The 10,810-nt window shown below is 37.1% G+C and overlaps 1 protein-coding gene across 1 annotated transcript in view; it reads right to left on the reverse strand.

Moving 5' to 3' along the window:
* LOC125778148 (uncharacterized) overlaps window positions 1-10,810 on the reverse strand; it is a 334,571-nt gene that overhangs the window by 148,270 nt on the left and 175,491 nt on the right. The window lies entirely within an intron of this gene.

A 10,810-nucleotide genomic window follows, 5' to 3' on the forward strand; every position in this document is an offset into this window, starting at 1 on the left:
GTTATGTGCCATAATGAAAGATACAGATGTTTGTGGTTTGTAAAACTAAAAATATTGTTACAAAAAGTAGTATTAAGTTGTATTTGTATTACTATATGCATCCCTGATTATGAACAATAGCTGTAGGTATATGGAATAGCATTTGTCTTGTTGTAGACATCTGGCGCCACACTGTCTGCTCGTCTAGTTAAACAATTGCTGAGTCTGGCGCCGCGACTGTCTGCTTGCGTCTGGCGCCGTATAGCCGTATGTTCTGGTAATTTCCAGACGCGATATTCTAGAAGGACACGTCGGCATCAGCGAGAAGTGCGTGGCTATAGCCGTATGTTCTGGTAATTTCCAGACGCGATATTCTAGAAGGACACGTCGGCATCAGCGAGAAGTGCGTGGCTATAGCCGTATGTTCTGGTAATTTCCAGACGCGATATTCTAGAAGGACACGTCGGCATCAGCGAGAAGTGCGTGGCTATATAAGCCGTGGCAGCGCCAACGTAATCAATCAGTGCTAAGAGTAAACTGCTATAGTGTAGACGAGTTGTGAAATAAAGAGTTGTTGAATTAAATTAAACAGTGTTGATTTTATTTGTCAATCCAGAGATACGAACCTAACAAAGTAAACTAGCAAGCAGTAAATTCGTAACAATTGGTGTCAGAAGTGGGATTGTCAAATAATCCAAATTCAAGATGGTTAAATTCGGAGAATTGAGAATTCAGCAATTAAAAAAGGAACTGGAGGAGCGTAATTTGCCGATAAGCGGGCAAAAGGCGGATCTGCAGGCACGACTACGTGAAGCAATGGAAGCGGATGGAATTAATGTGGACGAGTTCGAATTTGATGGGCCAGGAACTTCTACAAAGGTGGAAGAAAAATTAGAAGAACAACGAACATCATCAAGTGTAGACACTAACATGCTATTAGTGGCTATTAAGCAAATAGCAGAAAATGCAGTGCAAACAGAAAATCGTTTGGCACAGCAAATAGCAGAAAATGCAATGCAAACAGAAAATCGTCTGGCACAGCAAATGACGCAAATAGCTGAAAATGCAGAAAATGCAGTGCAAACAGGAAATCGTCTGGCACAGCAAATGACGCAAATAGCTGAAAATACATCACAGTTAGAGTCTCGCCTTACACAACAAATGACTGAAAATAATACGCAGTTAGAAAAGCGTTTGGTACAACAGATTACAGAAAGTAATACACAAGTGCAACAGAAAGTTTCAAAATTGGAAGACGAATTAAGCACGTTAAAAAATGACGAAGAAAATTTGAAATCAGAAGTTCTTCATTTGAGTAATCGGATGCGAGAACTGCAACTGCATGGCCCTGCACCACCAACAAATAATCCAAGATTGAAGGCACCCACATTCGATGGAAGTATTCCATTTCAAATTTTCAAACTTCAGTTTGAAAAGACAGCATTGGCCAATAACTGGAATGCAGCGGACAAAGTGGCGTCCTTGTTTGTATCATTGAAAGGACCTGCGGCAGAAATCCTTCAGACTATTCCAGACTGTGAACGGGACAACTATGAGGCATTGATGAGTGCGATAGAAAGACGATATGGTAGTGAGCACCGGAAACAAATATACCAGATCGAACTGCAAAATAGGGGTCAGAAAATGAACGAGTCATTGCAAGAGTTCGCAACTGAAATAGAACGACTGGCTCATTTGGCAAATGCAGATGCACCTGTGGATTACATTGAGAGGGTAAAAATTCAATGTTTCATAAATGGAATTCGTGATGTGGACACCAAACGCGCCACATATGCCTTGCCAAAAAGAACGTTTGCTGAAACGGTTTCGCACGCCCTCATACAGGAAACAGCTTCCCTACTAAGTAAACCAGCACACAAAGTACAAAGGGTTGAAACGGAACAACCAGCGCTGATGGAAGAAATATTGAAGACTCTGAAGACAATTGCTGCACAGCGAGTAAATACAACAGGCAGATGTTTCAACTGTGGAAAAGCGGGTCACTTTGCCCGTAATTGCAATATAAAGGTAAACCCATCAAAACGGAATCAACCAACAGAACACCGAAAGAGGATTCACCACAAAAATGCGGATGCATTATCGCGTCGCCCTTGTCCACTGGAACGTAAACATTGCTCCAAAGCAGAAGAAAAAGAAGGTATAATCGACGTGCGATTACTGAATATAGAACCTGAAGATGATTGGACTCCTCACCGCATCAGAATCAATCAGCTGGGGGACCCTGATCTTGCAAAGCTGATAATAGCCAAAGAAAATGGGGTACGACCACCAAAGGAACAAATAAGTAGCGAGAGTCCAACTGCAAAAGCATATTGGGCCCAATGGAACAGCATAAGCCTCGTTAATGGATACCTTCATCGTACCTGGGTAGGCGAAGATAGCAAACATTCTCGTCTGCTGATCATAGTACCGAAGTCCATGATCCCAAAAGTATTGAAAGAATATCACAATGGACCTAGTGGAGGGCACCTTGGAATTACAAAAACTATAGAGAAGATTAAACAGCGGTTCTACTGGATCGGTTGTCGAGATTCCATAGCAGAATGGATAAGTAATTGCGTAGAGTGCATGGCAGCTAAAGGTCCTAAAGCCAAAAGTCGCGGTAGGCTACAACAGTACAACGTGGGATCACCATTTGAACGAGTCGCAATGGATGTTGCAGGTCCGTTCCCAACCAGTACGGCCGGAAACAAATATCTACTGGTTGTCATGGACTATTTCAGTAAATGGCCAGAAGTATATGCCTTACCAAACCAGGAAGCGAAGACCGTAGCCGAAGCGTTTGTAGAAAATTGGATAACAAGGTTCGGAGTGCCCGTCGAATTACACTCAGATCAAGGCAGGAATTTCGAATCTTCCATTTTCCAAGAAGTCTGTACATTATTGGGCATCCACAAGACACGGACAACAGCGTTACACCCACAATCAGATGGGATGGTAGAGAGATTCAACCGAACGCTCGAAGAACATCTGCGGAAAATCGTTGATAAAGACCAACGGAATTGGGACAAGTGCATCCAGATGTTCCTGCTGGCGTATCGTTCAGCGAAGCAGGAGACAACTGGTTACACGCCAGCAAAGATTATTTTCGGATCTGATCTGCGACTCCCTGCTGATCTTAAGTTTGGTACGAATCCTACAGCTGTAAGAAATGATGGAGATTATTGTTCTGCCTTAAAGGAAGAAATGAATGAATTGCATTTAATGGTAAGACAGCATACGCATCTGATGAGCAATAAGATGAAGGACCGGTTCGATCAAGCGGCAAATTCAAAAGGTTTTGAAGAAGGTGATCTGGTCCTGTTGTACAATCCACTTCGAAAGAAAGGCTTGTCCCCGAAATTGCAGACAGCCTGGGAAGGACCCTATATGGTGATGAAACGACTTAATGACGTGGTATACCGCATACAAAGAAATGGGAAAGCACGATGTAAAATGAAAGTAGTACATTTGGAGAGGCTCGCCCCATTTGGTTCAAGAGGATTTGTGCCTAATCGGGACGATTAGGCTTTAGTGGAGGGCAGTGTTACAAAAAGTAGTATTAAGTTGTATTTGTATTACTATATGCATCCCTGATTATGAACAATAGCTGTAGGTATATGGAATAGCATTTGTCTTGTTGTAGACATCTGGCGCCACACTGTCTGCTCGTCTAGTTAAACAATTGCTGAGTCTGGCGCCGCGACTGTCTGCTTGCGTCTGGCGCCGTATAGCCGTATGTTCTGGTAATTTACAGACGCGATATTCTAGAAGGACACGTCGGCATCAGCGAGAAGTGCGTGGCTATAGCCGTATGTTCTGGTAATTTCCAGACGCGATATTCTAGAAGGACACGTCGGCATCAGCGAGAAGTGCGTGGCTATATAAGCCGTGGCAGCGCCAACGTAATCAATCAGTGCTAAGAGTAAACTGCTATAGTGTAGACGAGTTGTGAAATAAAGAGTTGTTGAATTAAATTAAACAGTGTTGATTTTATTTGTCAATCCAGAGATACGAACCTAACAAAGTAAACTAGCAAGCAGTAAATTCGTAACAATATAATATGGCACATAAGCGTGTGCGAATACTTAAGCGAGTGGTACTTAAAACAATAATTTCTATATATTTCATAAAAAAAACCTTGAGAAGCAGCAAGATGTAGGGAGTTAAGAGGGATGATTTTCATTTCAGCGGAGTACTCCTTAACCGGGACTCACTGTACACATAACTCAGAGGAATAATGAATATTTTCTTTGATACATTTCTAGACATGAAAATCGACAAATAAACTATGTTGTCAATTTTATTCTATACTTATATTTGCGGGGTTGTCGCTTTTTCCTTCTAATACAAATATCAGAAATTGTTCAATTTATGATTTTTAGCTTTTGCCACCGTCGCGAAAAGACGCTTATAGGCAAAGGCATGCTCGGGAAGATGTATTGGTGTTTGTTTTTATGAATGAAGCGAGTTTGCCTGTTGAAAGGGGGCTTGCGTTCATGAATGAAAATATTGTTGTTAGGAGTTTTTCTACAAATTTGGGCATCGACTATTTGGATTCTTGTTCTTGTAGAACAATATTTGTAATTTTTGCGGGTGACATATCTACATGTGAACGCATATATGTAAGTATGTATGTTGTGTATGGATTACTTGAGTGGGAATACGCACATATTTACATGTGTACGCATACTCGTATAAGTATGTATGATGCTATTTCAAACGATTGTTGTTTTTGTAAAGCAATGTTTGTAGTTTTTGCGGGTGACATATCTACACACATGTGAATGCATATGCGTTATTTGTGTGCCAATGTCATACGCACATATTAATGTATGTACATATGAGCAGCGCGCACATATTATTGATAAGTGATAATATGATTTGAATTCGCGAAAGCGAACATAAACACATACATACATATGTACATACATGTGAATATAAGTTTTTAATGATAGAATGTACGATTAATCTACATTTATCACTATTGTAATATATTTCATTTTTTTTAATAATATTATGATAGTTTCTTATATACATACGTAATGAACATATGTAAGTACCCAATGAACATTTTTGTTGATTCTCAAATTGAGATCCGTTTGAGAATCAACCTTAATTTCAAATCTCAAACGTTTGTTCTCTAAGTCATTTCAATTTGAAAACAAAGCCATTCTCAAACAAAAAGCCACATTTTTAATATGAAATTTTCCTTTGTTCTTAATTTGAGAATGTCAAATATGAAACGAGAGGAATGGAACGAATTCCAATTACATTAATTGAAGTTGCCACTGATTTAAAAATAAGAACTGGTTGAAATTAATTTTTATTTATATAAGAATTTATAGAGGTATATTGTACGCAGTACATATATATGTACATACATTTTATTAAACAATAAATAATATGGTAATGTAACAAAATTTCATTTTTAAATTTAAATTAACGAAAATAATGTACATTATTAAGATAAGGAAACAAACGAAAAAGTTAATTTAAGTGCAAAATTTAAGAATAATCCAATTACAACTTACAAAATTAAATTTAAAATTGTCGCGCAATAATATAAGAACTAATTAATCTACGATTACCGATGACATATTCTTTTTGTTTTCGTATTCAATTCTTTTTTTTATTCTGTTGCTGGCGTGTTGGAAAAAATTCAATGTAGTCCGCTCGAATTCCATATCCGTGGCAGCGGTAGGAAATTTTTGATGGTATGCCTCTTTAGATTTCTCATATACGGAATCATCACTTTCTATATCACTAAACTCATATTCCACCCTATTGGAAGTAGAAGGACTTTCCTCCATATCCGCATCTACACCTGGGATCTCCAGGCTTTTATTTTTCTCTACTCCATTACTATCTGTGAGCAAGTCAAATATCTGCGTCACTTCACTTTTTATTTTTTTTTGTAGTATGCATTTTCTGTTCGAAATATCACAATTATAACAAAAATTTATAATATTATACTTCCTTTCACTTTTATTCTTCAAAATTGCTGCACATCACGATTACGTTTTTTTAATTATGAATACTTTTTGATAGATGATTGATTATTGAACGGAATGAAACGGCATGCCATATACATATTTGAGAAAATGATTCTTATCAAATTGTAAAACGATGGAAACTAATTTGAGAAATAGCCTTTGAGAAACGTTTGAGAAAATGTTGTCTTTCAAATTGAATAAATGATGAATTTCAAATTGAAAATTAATATTTTCTCCAACGTTTGAGAATTTCAATTCCAGTGTTTGTTGGGTATGAATATATCAATTACCAATATAATTAAAAAAATAGGCTTTATTTTCACATAAACTACGAATATTACTTTGAAAAGTAATTTAATTCAAATGTATTCAATTGCACAAGTATTCATTAATATGCACAAAAAGAATTCATAATAATACACATGCTTGCATATAAACGTATAAAAACATAAGCAAAAGAGCTAACATACGTACATATGTAACAATGCTCAGCTCTGTTCAAGCGCAACTGTTAAAATTTCTCCTGCCGAGCAGGCAGTGGTGAAACTCTTCCATCTCGACCGAGTTAGCTAAAAATATTTTTACGTTCTCCGCGCCGTGAACCTTCTCTATGATAAACGTTCTCTGCTATTCTTTTACGTTATCCGGTAAAACGGGCAAAGACAGCCACATAGTCTTTCATTAGGGTTGAAGATCCTAACATGAATCTGTAATGGCGAAAGGCAGAGCAAAGTTGCAGCGTTCCGGGGCTGCCATAATCAGCCCTATACGCAATCCATCGTAGCAAAGCTACGAATACGAATGCCCGCTACGAATACGCATAATTTGCTATCATTGAATCCATGTGAATTCGAAACTTTTGTTGCCAGACTTAATTTTGAATTTTGACATTTCGAAATCAGTTGTGTAGAAAAAAAATTTTAATTTTGATTAATAAAACTGAAATCGTTTATATTCAAATTGATTTTACGAACAAAGTATGGATTCGCTAACTTTTATATTTATGTTGCTTGATCTAAAACTTCACCGTAAATTACTGAGGGACAAGAGCAACCCTTTCGATGTGAACGAAACAATCTACACTTCGAGAATCCACAAAAATTCATTGTTAAATTTTATTAAAATTATTTTTCTAAAACAGGTTTATTAAAAACTATTGCTTAAATAAGTCGGCCTTTAAGTATGTCCTCGATGTTCTAGAGAGGAATACAAGTTTTTCAAGATCGTCATCTATATCTTTACTTCATCGATTGTCTTCGGTTTTACGGTTTTAGCTGAAGCAGGCTATCAGCATGGAATGGGTAAAGACTTCGATATTCCAATGGCTCAGTCAACATTTTGTTGCATCTTAAAGTATTGGGATTGCTTCAGTGCCATTTGTGCCCTCAGTTTCTCTATTATAACCGCAAAGGATACTTTAGTATCAATGCCATGATTGTAAGTTTGGTGACAAATTTACATTTCAAACATCTTAATCAATGTTTTGCAGATATGTGACAATAATATGAAAATACGTTATATAAATGCTCAGTTTCCTGCCAGCAATCACGACTCCTACATATGGAATGTCAGCAATGCTCGTTATTTTCATGAGAAAAAGTACCTTGATGGTGAACAAAGCACTTGGCTTTTGGGTATTATACATACAAACATATATGTATGTTACAAAAATTCCAAAAGCCCAGAAGAGAAATACTATATAATGAAATACATGCAAAAGCGAGAAATATCGTTGAAAGAACAATAGGTGTTTTTAAAAATCGATTTAGATGTCTTCTGGGTGCACGTGAGCTTCACTACGATCCATGGAAGGCATCTCAAATCGTTAATGTTGCGACAGCGTTACACAACGTTTGCATTCACTATCGCGTGAATGATGAAATTTTAGAAAATAATTCGGAACCAAATATTTTTACAGAAAGAAATGAAATTTTTTCATCAACCTATAATGACGCAGCTTCAGAAATCAGAGAAGCTATACGTGCAACACTTACACGGACATAAGATCCTAAATAAATATTAACACAAAATATTTATAGTTTTAATTAAGTATTTATTTAATTAAGTATTTATTTAATTATTATAATTATTTTTTGTAATGGCTTGCATTTTTTTTTTATTTACTTCTAACATTTGCTGTTTTATGGAATTCTTAGCAGCTATAAATTCTTCATAGGTATGTTGTGCCTTCTAATTTCTTCCACTTCCGCTTTTTTTAAATCGTTTTGCATTTCCAATGCTCTGCCTACTCGTCGCATATCTAATGAAAGATCGTCCAACTTATCGAGAACCTTTTCCTGAAATTAAATTGGCTGTACATGTATCCGGTGACCTAGGAGAACGTGTAGGCAGTGCTGGACTGCAGGTCACTGATGGCATTGATACGTCGGCCTCTGTCTCGTTGTCAACGTCGGCTGACATCGGTAAGCTCACTGTATTTTTAATTCCACTTGTACTCGTCTCTAATGCCGTTAGTGTTATCACCGCTTTCTCCAATTCGCTGAAATTGTGCTGCCTATTTCTGCCGCCACCAGTAGCTAACTGCTCCTTTTTATTCTACACTAATTTTCTTTTCATGTAGGCCTTCCAATCTAGCCATACATAACAACAAATAAGTCAATCAAGTTTTAAATTATCCAGTTACAACAATAAAAACTACAACTTTAATATGTTATCTTCTTCCAGCTGGAAATATCTTTGCTAGGCGGGCCAACACTGTTCAGTTCCTTCGCCATATTTTTTCCAAAAAGCTGCTTCTTCTTCTTTAGGGCATTTGGTAAAACCCTGCGCCATTTCAGATTTTTGCTGTAACAGCTCAATCATTAGTGCATATTGCTGCTTGGTGGTATTTATTTTGGACTTGCGGAAATCGCATTAAAGATTATTTTACTGGTAACAAATATGTTATAGTTTGAATTCAATAAAAACTTACATTTTTCTTTTTTTAAATTTATTTCTCCGCTAGCAAAAACTTGTCGTACAAAAATTCCGATAAAATTCAAAATTTTCCGTTCCGAGTGAATTCAGTGAATGCCACTCTACGAATTTCGAACTTACGTTCGGAATTGTTCGACTTGCGTGATAGCAATTTCGTATCTTTCCCGAAAAAAAAAGTCTTACGATGGATTGCGTGTGTTAATGTTAAACTTGAATTGACAAGCAGACCATTCACGCGAAGATGACCTTTCGTGCCTTGGAGTGGGTTTAGAAATAAGAGGGGACTCCTTTTATCAATAGGTTTTGATTCTCTTAATAGTGATATGTATATCGCGGCTAAAGTAGCACGGTTGAGTCATGAGGTCAGAAATTAAAATGTAGCTGTCACAAAAAAATTGGACACGATTGAAAGAAAATTATTATATATTGTTTATGAAAGTACGTCATGAAAAAATTATCACTAAGTTCGTTTACCAATAAGAACCCCTGTAACAAGAGATAGTCGTAAGTTGTAAACTTAAAATCTTTCGCCTTCTTCACGCCAGAAATCGCCACAAAAAACACAAATATGGTATAATTTAAAATAAAAAATATACCTCTATTACGGGTTTCAACTTCACTGAGATGAATTGAAGTGAAGCAATTCAACTTCAGATCAATCCAATTGTACAGGGTTTGTCCGGAAAGTAATAGGACTGAGTCGATTGAAAATAATTCATCGAACCAATCGTTACAAGTCTTTAAAAACTTTCAAAGTGAGCTCTTTCTGTGTCTATGCAGCGCAGCCAGTGTGATTTTCAAAAATAGAAGGCGTCACGGAAGACATTCTCCGGAATAGCCTTGAGAACCGAGGTACATGCTCCTTGGATCCCTTCTGTCATCTCAAAATGCTTGCCCTTCATCGGCCTTTTCAGGCAAGGAAACAAAAAAGTCCGGGAGGGGGGAGTTTGGTCAACATCTGGGCTATAAGATGGCCGGTGGAAGCGTTGGGACCTCCTCTCACAGAAATACATGTTTGTTCTGACTCTCCACGTGCTCTGAGACCATTGACCAGCCATTACCTTTCGTTCGTTAGCTAGAAACGCCCTCTATCGAATACAGTGGGTGCGCGCACGTTCCGAAGAACAGTCGTGCCGAAAGAAAATCAGTTTTATTACTTTCCGGACAAACCTTGTATTTTTGTTTACAAAATTGGAAGTTTCATTAGTGTTGTCAACGTAAAAAATGAAGATCAAATCCATTTGAACTCCTTAACTCCAAGTAAGCCTAAGTTTGTTTCGGCAATTTACTGGTTTTTAAATAATTATGGGTTTCACGAACCGAAAACATAGCGTTGAAAATTGTAATTGCGTAAACTCATTTTTGTAGGTAATCCAATAACAATTTATGTTAACAAGTGTAAAAATTTATGAGTTTATGATTTTACCATGTGTTATAACAAGTTGTGAATCCCCTTATTGTTTATTGTAGATTCATAAGTAATTTTCGTAAAAATAAGTAATAATTTTGTTTTTTACTAAATACGGTAAAGGCACAAATCCTCCATTTTCTTGCTGCCGGTAGTTATAAAGGATGAAATTTTAATAGTTTTAATTTTGTATGAGTCTTTGCGGGAAGATCCAGATTTGAAAGTTGTAAAGTATGAAGTGGAGCTAAACAATCGTACAACAAGTGATTAAATAACACCGAAAAATTGGTGTGCAGCTGCTTGTATCGGAAAAGCGAAAATGGGCAAAGCTCCCGTGCACTTATGTTTGTTACGAAGATTCAAAGTCCTAAAGTTTTCAACGAGCTACACAGCGGTCCATGTGGAAGGCACTTGAGAATGATGACAACAGACGTTGAGGTTCAAAAGTCATGACCGGATGAAGTACAATTCATGTTCACCAATTATGCGA

This window comes from Bactrocera dorsalis, chromosome 4 (assembly GCF_023373825.1).
Source record: "Bactrocera dorsalis isolate Fly_Bdor chromosome 4, ASM2337382v1, whole genome shotgun sequence".
In the NCBI taxonomy this organism is placed as follows: domain Eukaryota; kingdom Metazoa; phylum Arthropoda; class Insecta; order Diptera; family Tephritidae; genus Bactrocera; species Bactrocera dorsalis.